The sequence below is a fragment of the Eupeodes corollae genome, chromosome 1, assembly GCF_945859685.1.
Source record: "Eupeodes corollae chromosome 1, idEupCoro1.1, whole genome shotgun sequence".
Lineage (NCBI taxonomy): Eukaryota > Metazoa > Arthropoda > Insecta > Diptera > Syrphidae > Eupeodes > Eupeodes corollae.
In genome coordinates this window covers 138,034,300-138,049,015 of record NC_079147.1, presented here as the reverse complement: position 1 = coordinate 138,049,015, position 14,716 = coordinate 138,034,300, and the positions used below count along the sequence as shown (strand labels likewise).

Here is a 14,716-nt window from a genome sequence, read left to right as displayed (position 1 = left end):
ATTTAATGTTTTCTGTAAAAGGGTTCCTTCTTAATTTAAAAAAGAAATAAGAATTATTTCTTTACATTACAAAAGATAAATCGTGATGAGCTTCTTACTTGCCTGAGGAGAGGCAATAAAGGTTTTAGTAGTTTTTTTACAATGAGCCGAAGGTTAGTGAAGTAAAGTTCCAACTTTGAAATTTATGTTCAAAGAATGTTGTTGACATGAAGTCCCTTATGTTGTCTGAACCTGACCAATGTTCTTGAGTTGGGATGTATCCTTTCATAAATTTGAGGTTGATATTAGGTAAAATCGAAATTTAATCCAATTATAATCTGTTTTGACACCTTCTTTAGCATGAAAAATACAATGTATTAAATGTTTGACATATTGACACTGGTGAAAACAACTGTCAAAAATTGTCACATTTCAAGTCACTTTTCCAAAGAAAAGTGACCACCACAAAATCTACCAGTTTTTAACTAAAACAATAAATAATAACACACACAAAACCCATCAAAAAAACATCTATTTTATCAGAATTAGAGATTCAAAAAATAATTATCAAGGATAATATGCACGAGACTGATTTATTTCCATGGGTAGTTACTATCTATACAAATTACAACAGGAAGTAGTCAATTTTATAACTTTAAAGGATATATTAGAATGTACCACTTAAGATTAAAGAATCCTTTATTTTGTTCATTAAATATTTGTATATTATGAAGTAAACGAGAAAATTAAAAAAGAAAGACACAAGGTACCTCTTTGAAAATATTAAACAAACTGACACAACACAAACTTTTAAAAATATAAATTTTAGTTTTAACCTTCGTAGGAATTGAGCTATAATTTCAGAATTTTTGTATAACAATATAAGCTTTCCAATTGTTAAGCCTCGTAATTAATTATAATTTTTTACGTATGTCAATCAATTTGTAGATAAATTTGCTTTGTGCCAAAAAAAATGCCTTTAATCACACTAAATTACGAACATTTTTTTGTTTGTATTCAAAACTGTCAGAATAAATACAAATTTGGATTTTTGTTCTGATAAATAATCACTAAGCCGGCGACGGCGACGCCTTCAAACGAAATGTGAAAATATACTGCCACACTACCACCCAGCTCAGTATAGAGTTTACCCTCGACGAAATCTACGATAACGCCAAGTATTTAAATTGAAGACTTAGTCATGTCGTATCACAAAAGAAAAATAAGATATTAAATGCATGTACATGTATATTTATATATTTATAACTATACATTATGTATGTATAAACATACATTATGTATGTATGTACGTACTTGAATGTGTAAAAAGTGGATATCCAATTTTGTAGAATAATATACATATGTGATCTTTGGGGAATTACCGGTAATCTTGATTATGGAAAAGCGTTGCCATAATATTTCCAGAAAATCAAATAAATTAGTAAATGCAAACCTCTTCCGAGTTAACTGGGATTTCATACAAATGTAGATGCAGCTTCAATTGCATCATTCTAAACAAGTTAAAATGCATCGAGATCGCTTTAAAATTAAGAATATTATCATTGAATAATTACAAATTGTAAGTAAATTTCCCATAAAATCCAAATCTGTAAAATTGAGTGTTGTATTTGATAGACCCATAAAATGTTTAAATAACTCGCCGTGCGATACTAGCGACTTATTAGCAATAAGTGTCGCCATCTAGAGCAGGATCTACCTGGTGTCTCTTCTATTGGTATTATCTCAATAGAATTTGGTACTTTTGTTTAGATATATTATAGGAAACACTTCAAAACTTCAGCATGTGAACAATGGGGGTATCACTAAGCTAGTGGCTACGTAGTCAAGGGATTCTGATTGGCTAAATGCAACCACAAAAGTAGTTAAAATTTCCCCTCGGACGCGACGTACTGTAAAAATGTCGGCTACAAAGTTAGTGGACCCTGGTTTTGACGTTTCACAATCAGCTTCTCGCTAAGGACACAAGAATTCAAAATGAAATGAATCTTTCGGTATTTAAATACAAATATATACAATATAAAGGGTGTCCCAAAATTAACGCAAGATTTGAATTTGCCGCCATTTGTGCAGTGAAGTGTTGGCAACCCTAAAAAAAAGCAATTTGACAGCTAACAGTATAGGGTTATTAAAAATGAAGCGTTACACGATAGAACAACATGTCTTCATTATTAAAGAATATTTCAAAAATAGTGAAAGCTTGGCGGCTGCAGTTCGAAAATTTCATACAAAATATGGTCGGAATAGTGTTTTAACTTCGTCAACTGTGAAGAGATTAATTGAAAAATTCATGGAGACTGGATCCGTTGGAGACGCCAAACACACTGGTCGTCTAAAAACAAGCCGTTCAAATGTGAATGTCGAAGCAGTGCGTGAGAGTGTTGCTGACAATCCAGGAACCTCAATTCGACGTAGTGGGCAAGAATTGCAAATTTCAAGAACCTCTCTACAGCGTATACTCACCAAAGATCTATGTCTTCATGCTTACAAAATTCAATTAACACAACAATTGAAGCCTAATGACCATGGACAGAGAAGAGAGTTCGTTGAATGGATTATTGAACATCAACAAATGGACCCTGATTTTTCGAGCAAAATCATCCTAAGCGATGAAGCCCATTTTCATCTTGATGGCTTTGTCAATCCCAAAAATTGCCGCATTTAGGGTTCGGAGAACCCACATGTGATTGTCGAAAAACAAATGCATCCACAACGCGTGACCGTATGGTGTGGATTTTGGGCTGGAGGCATAATTGGGCCATATTTTTTTTGAAAATGATGCTGGTCAAGCAGTGATTGTACTAGTGCTACATGATTACACAGTTCTTTCTGCCAAAATTGGATGATATTGATGTGTCCAATATGTGGTTTCAACAAGACGGTGCCACATGTCATACAGCCCGTGAAACAATTTACTTACTGCATGAGACATTTCCAGGTCGTGTACTCTCTCGTTTCGGTGATCAAAATTGGCCTCCTAGATCGTGTGATTTAACACCATTAGACTTCTTTTTATGGGGTTATTTGAAATCACAAGTCTATGTCAACAAGCCCACAACCACCCGTACATTAAAGGAGGAGATTCAACGCTGCATCAACGAAATTCAGCCACATTTATGGAGAATGGTCATGGAAAATTTCAACAAAAGAGTGTGCATGTGCATGCGAATCCGTGGAGGCCATTTGTCCGATGTGTTATTCCATACATAACCCTATCCTATGTACTTTACGAGTCAATAAAAATTTAACTATCAAAAGACTAAAAACGGCGTTTTCTGTTTAATTCAAATCTTGCGTTAATTTTGGGACACCCTATACAATATACAAGAAAACAAACCATTTAAAGTTCTGAAAACACAATTTTTTCTTATTTTATATATTTGTATTATTGTCATTAATATGACAGTTCCGGATAGACTATCTTTGTAGTGCAATTTTGCATTCATAAAGGTAGTTGAATTTTGACTACGTCACTAGCTTTGTGAATGCGCCCAATGTGTTTTGACTAATCTAAAAGGAAATTGTTGAATTGAATTTCGTTGACACGGACGAAAAGTCAATTTTACTATCAAAATTATGACAATGGTCAGGTTCGTTTGCAATTTGAACGTAAATTTGGACCAATGCAACTAGTTGGTTTTTCCAAGTGTCATAAATTTCAATCTCAGAACTGTACTTAACTAACCTTAAACTTCAGTAAAACGTGACAAAAAAAAACTACCAAAAACATTTTTTTCTACAAAACACTCTTCATGCAAGTGGATCTTGACTTGTATTTTGTATTTTTTAAGAAATGTTACTTAACTATTCCTTTTAAAATTTTACAAGGAACCCCTTTTCATAAAACACCAAATATAATTGTGCAGAAAGTAAATTAATTACAAAGTAATAAAGTTCAGCTTTGAGTTGTATAATAAATTATGATTAGCCGTCATTTTGACATAAGTTGACTGATAGTTAGGGAAACTAGAAACTTGCCTTTCTTTCAAGTCTCTAATGTCGTTCGAACCTGCCCAATCACATACCAATTTAGCTGATTCCACACGTTGAGGCTTCAACAACAATTTGTAAATTAAATGTGGGATGTATATAACGAGTCATTCATGTTACGGTTGATAGCGCCATTTGTCACATGACAACCTGAGCTGTCATTTGGAATTCTCAAAACATTGGATGAATGTTTGTTATTTACGAAATTAGATCGCTTAAAATTTATAAAACGTGATTAAGTTATTAAATTTTGCAAAAATGAGGTGAGTTCTCTGTATCCACTTTTGCTCATAACGCGATGATTGTGATCTAAAAAAATTAAAATTGGAAGCGTTACAGGCTCATCAGTCTAAAATCAAGGATGGTTAAATTTTCAGGGCCGATGTTGAATGTAAACCACACCTAAACGTCAAGTTTTTTTTCTGCATTTGATTTGACATTTCTCAATGGCAGATTAACTCAATTTGAACCATTGATAGATTCACAATCGAGCAATGCGTTAAATTTATTAAGGCTTATTATGAAAATGTATGTACACTCTTGACCATTTGAAGCGTCGTCATTGGTCATAATGGTATCAAAAAGTGCTAACAATTTTTGAAGAAAATCATCTCCATCTATAAGACACATTTTCACCTCAATGGATTCATCAATAAGCTGATTTGCCGAAATTTCGCGAATGATGATTCAAGATTAATTGTCGATGCACCCACAAGGAGTGGCTGTTTGGACCGGTTTATGGGTTGGCGGCATAAACAGGCCGTCATTTTTTTCAAAACGAGGTCCGTCAGGCAGTTATTGTGAAAAGTATTCGATGTAGTGAGATAATAACGATCTTTTTTATGGCCCGAATTAGAAGATGTGGAATATGTGGTTTCAACAGGACGATGCCATTTTCCACACAGTTAGAGAAACAATAGCTTTTTTGCGCAATAAATTCAATGGCCGTGTTTTCTCATGTGATGGCCATGTCAATTAACCGCCAAGATCATGAGAAAGAAAAGGTCTACCTCGATAAGCCAGCAAACAATTCAAAAGCTACAGGATGAGATAATGAGTTTTCCAAACCCAATAAAATAAAATTATTAAGATTTTCTTTCTCAGTTAGTTTATATCCCACAATTCAAAAAGCAAGAAAAGAAATACTCTGCTTATATTCGGCATATATTTAATTTTCTTGATCTGTCAATATAATGAAAAATAAATTGGGTAGCGCAACAGTCCGTGGAGAGCTAGTGCCTAGTGACTTACAACTGTCAACCATTCCTGTGGGCAAGTAATGTTGTCAGGGATGGAGGGGACCTACAGTTTTAAGCCGATTCCCAACGGTTAATTTGAGAATACAATTTTCACGACAAGAATCATTCTTGGAGGATTTGTCAATTCATTGAAAGGGGATTAAACCCAATATTTCTGGCATGACAGTCCATCCACTAACCATAAACCCATCTACTACGATCTGTCAACCAGACGGAGAAATTATTTAGAAATTAAAATAGGCAATTCGACTTATCAAATGTCTCTATTCGAAGTGTTTACCTGTGGATGTGTTCAACCAGCTGCACTGGACTAGTTTGGGCAGGAAAGTGTAGCTTTTTTGTGTTCATTCATAAAATTTGTGCACTGACTTTCACTGATTAGCTTTAACTGAGCTGAACTAGTTTGTTCTAGAAAATTCTGCATACCTTTTAAGCTAGTGATTCAGTGTTCTCCCAACACTAAACAAAATTTGGAGTAAGTAGAGTAGAAGATTTAAAAGAAATACCAATCCAATAATTTCATTATTAGGTACTACATTTTTCGAAATTTAAAAAACTGAGTATGCAAAGAAAAATAATTTGTAGCTCGATGATTTTTAAAAAAGTGGTATGTAGTGCTAAGTTGATATCAAGTTATCATTACACTTTTTTATTTTGTTAAAGCTAAGTACGCAATTAACTAAACTAGTTGTGGAAAGAAAAATATTAAAAAAAGAATTGTACTTCCATTTTTTAAAAAAAGGGGGTATGTAGTGCTAACTTGACAGGTATAAATCAAGGATATTCCAAAATGTAACTTTTGGACTTTTTTGGTGACATAATAAGACGTTTATGCAACAATTCCTTAAATTTAACCTTGTAGCTTTTTTGTTGTTAATTTAATATTAATTAAAGTGCAAAATTTGACAGTCGTCTATTTTTAATTATTCCTTCAATTTTATTTTAACAACTGACGTATTATATGACAATTTTGAATTTGAATTTAGACTGCTGTGGTTCATCCTCTCCCGAAAAAGGGGAAGGACAACTCCAACCCGTCAAATCTTTGGTCGATAAGTCTTCTTCCGAACATCAGCAAAGTTTTCGAAAAGATCATTAATAGGGCTCTGACTAAGTAGGCTGCGGACAATAAAATAATTCCGGATAAACAATTTGGGTTCAAGGCGGGTCATGACACAATTCATGCTGCGTCTAAACTCGTTTCTGATATCCAATGGAATAAATCAAAACAACAATGCACAGGTGCTGTTCTGGTTGATTTGGAAAAGGGTTTTGACACCGTATGGTTAGAGGGTCTTTACCTAAAACTGAGCAGGCTTGGCATTAGCAAGCCATTGTTGTATATACTTTATGATATGCTTAACGGTAGAAAGTTTGTTGTCAAAAGTGGCAATGTAACTTCTACCACAACATTCTCAATTAAAAATGGTCTTCAACAGGGAGCGGTGAATTCGCCGATTCTCTTCAGCATTTACACCAGCGATCTGATATGTAGTCTTACAAAGGCAATTGCGTACGCCGACGATCTAATTGCGTACAGAACAGCCTGAAAGGTTGAGGTTATTAGAATTCTCTTGCAGCGTGATTTCGACAAGATTCAGCGATATTGCGACGACTGGAAACTGAAAATAAATGTCAAGAAGTCGGAGACAATTCTGTTCCGGACTCCGTTGGCTGGGGCCACGAGGGATAAGTGCAAGAATTGGAGCAAGATGGTCATCGTTGATCTTCACGGGCAGCCATTAGCGAGCAAAAGTGTAGTGAAGTACCTCGGTATCTGCTTAGATCAGTATTTATATTTCGACAGACATATAAATGCTGCTCTGACCAGGGCCAGAGGAGTCTTCGCTCTGACGAAACGGCTGTTTTTTAGCAGTCGGCTTGACCACAGAGTGAAGGTAATTTGTTACTTGGCCCTCATACGGCCGATGATCGTTTATAGTTGTCCTGTGTGGTTCAACGTTGCCCTTTCCCAGATGGAGAAGTTTCGGGTGTTCGAGCGGCAGTGTTTACGACGCTGTACCGGTTTATATCGAACAGCCGAATCTTCTTATGTGCATTACTATTCCAACGAGGTCCTATACAAGGCTGCTCGAATCAACAGAATTGACATTTTCTTGATAAAACTCGTTCGAGGTCACATTGCAAGAGCTATGTCTTCGACCAACAATTTAATTTTCGAGGCGTTCTATCCGAACGACGAGTATATTGAAAGTGCGCGCTTGAGCGGCTTTAGTGTAACTTAGAGTGTCTCTATGGGACCATTAAGTTAGTTGTAAGTTATGGATAATTAGGCTAGGTTAATGAATTTTTGTCTAGCTTTAAGATAGGTTTAAGAATGAATTAATAAAAATGAATAAAAAAGGAATGGTTGAGAGTTATAAGTCACTAGGCCCTGGTTCACAACGGACTGTTGCGCCACTGCATTTGATTTGATTTGATTGTTTATTTTACAAAAATGTAAATTAACAGACTAAGTTTTAAAACAGAACAAAGGCAACAAACGAAACCTTATTATATATATCCTAATAATCTCGAATTGGAAATTAAAATGACTACAAGCTTCATTTGAAAATCTTTTGTTCAAAACACATTTTATTTTGATGTGACAACACCTTTTTTATGGATAAGAATGATTTACGATTAAGATGGGTAGGTTAGGTACATACATATGCAGGTATAAATAAATACAAACTTAAAAACAAACTACGGAAAGTACATGATCAGGTAATTACCCCCGACGAACGACGCTACGCCAACGTATCTATTATTAGCATCCCTTCTGATGTGTCGGCATATATGTATATGAAAAGTTATATGAATAAAGATACAAAGTATAAAATATCATAACTGTTGATAAAGAACTTATTAATGGTATTTATTATAAATTTATTCGCAGACGTGATGTGGTTAAAATAAACATCGGCTTTGAGGACGCATCAACCATCAACATCAACATCAACACCTTAACTTGAAATATCTGAAGGTTACTTTGGGAATCGAATTTCACTTCAGTCTCAGTCTTTTATCTTTTATTAGGTACCTTTTAAAATATAAGTTAGTCAAACTGTGCTGGTTTTGATAAATGATTAAAGGAGAAAACTATAAAACAATAAAAATGATGTCCCAAATATGATTTTTTTTTATGAATTTCATGAAACGTGTTATGGGTTGTTATTAAAATACCTTCTTTTAAATAAAATTGAGATAGGGGTTGAGGTGACCTTTTGTGTTTTCTTTGTAAATTTTTTAGAAATTAACTTTTTTTACCTTCTTTAGATTTGAGAAAGAAATCTTCATACATGCATTTTATAAAGATGAATCTCAACCATTGTTCATTGTCTCGGTTTCGATTATTTCGTTTATCTGTGAAAGAGGCGAAAATTGTTTCAAAGCATCCGAACCAGAAGAGGCTCTATGGACTATAGCACTGTAGGGGAACCGGTAGTAAAATTGTTTTTTTTTTTTTAATAATGTGTGATCAAAATTCTTTATGATACATACTATTTGCTCATAATTCTGTGTGTCCTAAATTCTAATAACTACTCAATAAATCAAAAGCCAGTAGTTAAATTCATTTATTATTAACTTCCCATAGGAAGTTATTGTAATGGGTCCGATTTGTCAAATTGAAAATTTTGACATTTCTCGACGTTTCAAGGTCCCTAGAGTCGAAATTAAAGATTTTTAGAAAGATGTCTGTGCGTGCGAGTATACGTACGTTTGTACGTCCGTACGTCCGTACGTTCGCGACTTTTTTTTCGTCGTCCATAGCTCAAAAACCAGAAGAGATATCGACTTCAAATAAATTTTGTTATACAGATAATAAGGCAGAAAGATGCAGAAAGGGCTCTCAAGAAAATTGCGTTGGTGGTTATTTTACCATAGCAGTTTGAAAAAAAGGTGAAAATTTTGGTTAACCCTAAATATCTTACGAACCAAACACGCTAGAGACTTGAATTAAATTTTATATAATATATTGTAACATGATACCAAACAGGTATATTTTTTGAAAAAATCAATATAACGGTTTTTTTAAAAAATCAATAAAACTGAAAAAAAAATGTGTCACCTGCAAAATTGTACGACTTAAATATGATTTCATCTCTAAAATAATTTTGTGCAACGAAGAATAATGTTTTTGACATCTGATAAAATTTTGAGAAAAATCTAATTGACAGTTTTTTTTATAAAAAATAAAAATCTAAAAAAAAACATTACTCAAAGTTGGTAAAAATTGAATATCGATTCAAATATCTTTTCAAAAACTTGAAATTTAGGCTTCAAGCTTATTTTATCTTATAAGAAATATCGTTTTCAACATTTTGAAAAATGTTGAGAAACATCGAATTACAGTTTTTTTACAAAAAATAAAAACCTAAAAAAAAAATGTATAAAAGTTGGTAAAAATTGATTTTCGACTCAAATATCTTTTCAAAACTTTAAGATATTGGCTTTAATTTAATTTTATCTTATAAGAAATATTGTTGTCAACATTTGGTTAATTTTAAAATAAAACTCTAAAAAAAAAAAACAATACTAAAATTTGGTCAAAATTTACTTTCGGCTCAAATAGTTTTTCAAAAATGAAAAATATTAGCTTCAAACTTATTTTATTTCACAGAAAATATTGTTTTCAATATTCAGTAATTTTTATATAAAAATCTAACAGTCCGTTTTTTCATAAAAAATAAAATCTACAAAAAATAGTACGCAAATTTGGTAAAAATTGATACGAGTACATATATCCAACTTTTAAGCAAGACAAATCGACAGACGGGATGGGAAGTTATCAGTGTGGGTCGCATCCCAGCCTCTTTTTTATTTATAAAAAAAACAAGAATGTTGAGAAAAATATAATTCGGAAACCACAACAGTCGCTCAGAATTCGTCACTAAAATGACTTAGTTTTAAGTGATGAATATTAGCTTATCTATTTATAACGTTTTGAACATAATGCGCCACTATAAAAAGAACACAACAGTCTAGCTTTTAAATGTTTTTATTATACATACATACGTTTAAATTTGTTGATCTAATTGTAGAAAATCTAGTAAATATGAGTTCAACTTATGTATATGTTTGAATAGATTTTTTAAAAACACTGTTGAATTTTTCTTCAGCTATGCAAAAACAAAATATTTTGAAAGCTCCGTTTATAAAATTATACTATCTATAGTATTGTCCACACATGTCTCCTTAATAAGTTTGGGAAATCCCTGGGGTATGTCAGTACAATCGACTTTTAAGAGAACTTTTCGATACTTTGCACAATTACCGTTTACACAAATGATAAAACTAATTATATGTTGATTTTTTAGTCCAAAAACAAAATTCACATATCACTGAGAATTGTTGAGTAGGTACTAAAAAAATTATATTTCCTTCAATCTGAAGTAAGACATAAATAAAAAAAAGGTCAGGTGACGAAATAATCTGTTGTCACATATACATACGAGTATGTATGCAATAGCTTTTAGACTTTGCAACAGGAAGAAGTTGATTTTATCAGTTGTTTTATCAATTGATAAAACTCAATTTTGCATTTACATATATATTTCTATGCAATCACAGGAAGGCAGGTTAAAACATGAGCTCCATATCTCACAGTTGTTAAATAGCTTCTATTTGTTTTGTTTTTGTTTTCGGTCCCTAGATCAGGGGAATTTTATTATTTATTTGATGGGGATTTTGATAAATTATCAACACTACAATAATAAACAACGACTCCTACACTTTAAAATGTCTAGAAATTAAAATTCCAAGAAATTCCAATTAAGGTTTGTAACGTATAATATACCTAACTATACATACATACATTATACATTCTTAGTCAAATCTGAAAAAATAGTAATTCGAAAATTAAGGAAGATGACTTCATCAATTGATAACACTGGTCGACAAAGTTTTGTTCGTGGCAATCAAATTTCACTTTGCAATTGGTTTTAATTGCCTCAATTCAAATTCAACTTCAAAATTACTATATTAAGATAGTTTTTGAGATACTAATTTTTAAAATTAAAAAAAAAATCTATAAGACTTTTAAATTCATGAAGGTTTTCCAAACGTCCTTTTCTTAATACTTACTTACTTAAGGTGGCGCTACATTCCTGTGTGAACTAGGGCCACACTCAACAAACTTCTCTATCTAGCTCGGTCCCTAGCTAGATGTCTCCAGTTTCGCGCTCCAAGTTGTGTGAGGTCACTTTCAACTTGTGCGCGCCACATGATCCGCGGTCTTCCTCTAATTCGCTGTTCTGTGGGTGTGGATTCAAAGACTTTCCGGGTCGGAGCATTGGTTTCCATGCGCTCTACGTGACCCAGCCATCTTAGTCATTGGACTTTTAACCTTCTGTCTAAGTCTACGTCACTGTACAGCCCGTACAACTGGTCGTTCCATCTTCTCCTCTACTCCCCTTCGATGCATACAGGACCGTAGATCACAAGAACTTTTCTCTCGAATCGACCCAAGGTGCTTTCATCCGCTTTTGTCATAGTCCATGCTTTTGCACCGTATAGCAAGACGGGGATGATGAGGGTCTTATATAGTGACACTCGAGAGAGGACTCAATTGCTTTCTTAGCACAAAGAAACAGCGGTTTTTAAGAGATATTCTGCGTTTGATCTCAACATTTTTTGTGTTTACAGCGGAGCCTAGGTAGACGAAGTTCTTAACTACCTCAAAGTTACGTCTGTCGATGGTGACGTTTTGACCAAAACGTCGGTGTTGTATGGCCTTTCTTGACGACAGCATGTACTTTGTTTTGCCTCAATACTCACAAGAGCTCCATTGAAATCACGATGAGTTTTTCCGATTATGTCAAAATCATCAGCATATGCTAGTAATTGGGCAGACTTTTGAAAGATAGTGCCTCTAAGGTTGACGTGTAAGCTCTGCACTATTCTTTTAAGTACGATGTTAAAAAAATCGCATGACAGCGCATCACCTTGCCTAAAGCCTTTTTTGACATCGAAAGGTTCTGTTAAGTTGTTTCCAACCTTGAATTCTCCATGGTCATCCTGCACAAAGCAGGGATTCCAAAACTAGACATGACTCTGTACTGCTCGTCCCTGTAGATGCTGTCATATGCGGCCTTGAAATCTATGAAAAAGTAGTGAGTGTCGATTTAGTGTTCTTGGGTTTTTTCCAGGATCTGCCGTAATGTGAATATTTGATCGACTGCGGACTTTCCTGGTCTAAAACCACACTGATAAGGATCTATCAGATTGTTGACGATGGGCTTTAGACGTTCACATATAACGGCAGAGAAGATTTTATAGGCGATGTTAAGTAGACTGATTCCTCTATAGTTGGTGCAGTTTAGAGGGTCTCCTTTTTTCAGAATCGGGCAAAACAATACTGAGGATCTATTCATCGGGCATCCTTTCTTCCGACCATATCTTACAGATAAGTTGGTTAGGAGCATGCACCAATTTCAATCATTCAAGCCATCCGCTCCAGCGGCTTTATTAGACTTCAGCTTAGATATGGCAATCTTTACTTCGTCAAAGTCGGGAGGACGGGATTGTTGGCTTTCGTCGTCTTAGTGAATGGATCATCCTGCCTGACAGTGGAATTCGGTTCGTCGTCGCCGTTATACAGTCTGCATAAGTGGTCCTTCCATATCATCAGCATTGACTGCGGTTCCACTATGATGTTTCCACTTTCGTCTTTGCAGCCTTCGGTTCAAGGTTTATGTACCTGTGAATTTTGTTTTACCTGTTCATAAAACTTTTGAACTTCATTCCTGCTTTTAAACCTTTTAACATCTTCGACCGCACGCTTCTCATGCCCTCTCTTTTTTCTTCTGAGAAGTCGGTGTTCCTCTCGCCTCTTCTGCTCATAGAGCTCATGAGCACTCTTATCCTTCTATGCAGCGCCGCTTTACATTCCTGTTGTTTGGCTGCATTTACCTGGCGACATTCCTCATAAAACCTTTTCTAAATATTTAGTTGAAATATTTATGGTATTTCATGATATGTTCAAAAAATGTTCATAAAAGAAACGCTCAATCATTTGTGCTAAAAGCGTTTTAATCAAAAAAGGCAAAAGGATTGAAAGTAATTTTTGTTCTTGTCGAAATTAGGTTTTTTTTTTAAAACTTGAGCAGATAATATCAAAGTTAATCAGCGAAAATTAAGTCCAAAACGTATAGCTATGAAAATATTGAAAACTATGAAGAATTGAATAGCCTTAAAAACCATGATTTTGGCTGCCTTTAGCATTTTTAAAGGGGGAATAGCTTTTTTAAACCTGATATGGTACAAAAACGTAAAGGCAAGATTCAATTCTTAAACAAAAGACCTTGAAATATAATTGTTGAGGGAATGCGTGTTTCCTAACAGAACTGCTATAATACTTTTACTAAAATGATACTTCAGTATTTTTGTTTGATTTGATCTTAGCGATTTAATATGCGGTTAGATATAGATTAAAATAAAGATTTAATGGCAAATTAACCAGAATAGAAAATGTAGAATATACAAATATCGTTTGCAAAAAAGATTCATCTTTTTCTTAAGAGTTTGTCAGTGACGACATATTCATGTCTCCTTGACAAATATCTTTACAACTTTATCAACAGCAACTAAATCTTTTGTCCAACCGGTCTTAAGTTAGAATGTAAGAAACATAAATGTGTTTGTTTCAATATTTTAAGTGTCTTTATATTTTATGACACTCAGTTTTATAGTGAACACTTAACTGATTAAGAGGCAATAAAGTATCTTTTATATTAATTAGCTTCTTGAGTACCACTTAATTACTTAAAACTATAAAGCTGGTCCCAATTCTAGTTAACATTGTTTACATTTTTTTCTAATATCATAGGTAATCTAACTGATATTAATAGATTCAATAAACAAATCATAGCCTTTCTATTAACACCTTCTACACAAACAAAAATAAGACCATCGGATAAATCAACTAAAGCTTTACAAGTATGAACATAATTTTATTCGTTAATCTACACTATACTTGAAAAATATAATGTAAAGTGCATTAAATATTAATTGAAATTAAGTTGCTATTTATATTCGCTTAATGTAGTTTCATTTGGTACGCAAAACTTCTTTTTTTAAGTGAATGTTAGATTAGACAAAATTGATAACAGCTTCAAGCAAAAATGTTTGATTTGTTTGAAATTTTAAAAATTGTAAGAATTTTTGTCAATACAATTACAAACATAAAAGCCAGAAATCTGGATAAATGAATCAAATCACCAAGACCTTATCGCATTGAAAGTGATAGCACCGTAATTTTTCAAAATGCTTTTAGCTTAAATATAAAATATTCTTAACTCAATTGGCAACTTTTAGTCAATTTTTTAAATCAAAGGTAAGCTTCTTGAAAGAAAATCTTTAAATCTACAGCAAATACTAAAAATTCAATCTTATCTTACTATTCTTTTGTATACAACTGTATATTAATTTTAAAACTAAATTATTTCAACTTTTGCGAATTGTATTTT

General features: G+C 33.4%; 1 protein-coding gene across 8 annotated transcripts in view; it reads right to left on the bottom strand.

Annotated features, from left to right (window-relative positions):
* The window catches only part of LOC129942914 (protein Malvolio), a 63,904-nt gene that overhangs the window by 27,591 nt on the left and 21,597 nt on the right, over positions 1 to 14,716 (bottom strand). For 5 of the 8 annotated variants that reach the window (XM_056052050.1, XM_056052048.1, XM_056052051.1 and 2 more), the window contains exon 1: positions 981 to 1,139. The exons of 1 other annotated variant lie outside the window; for it this stretch is intronic. The gene's annotated coding sequence lies outside the window, so the exon portion shown is untranslated. 2 more of the 8 variants (XM_056052047.1, XM_056052046.1) reach the window with 2 other exon arrangements.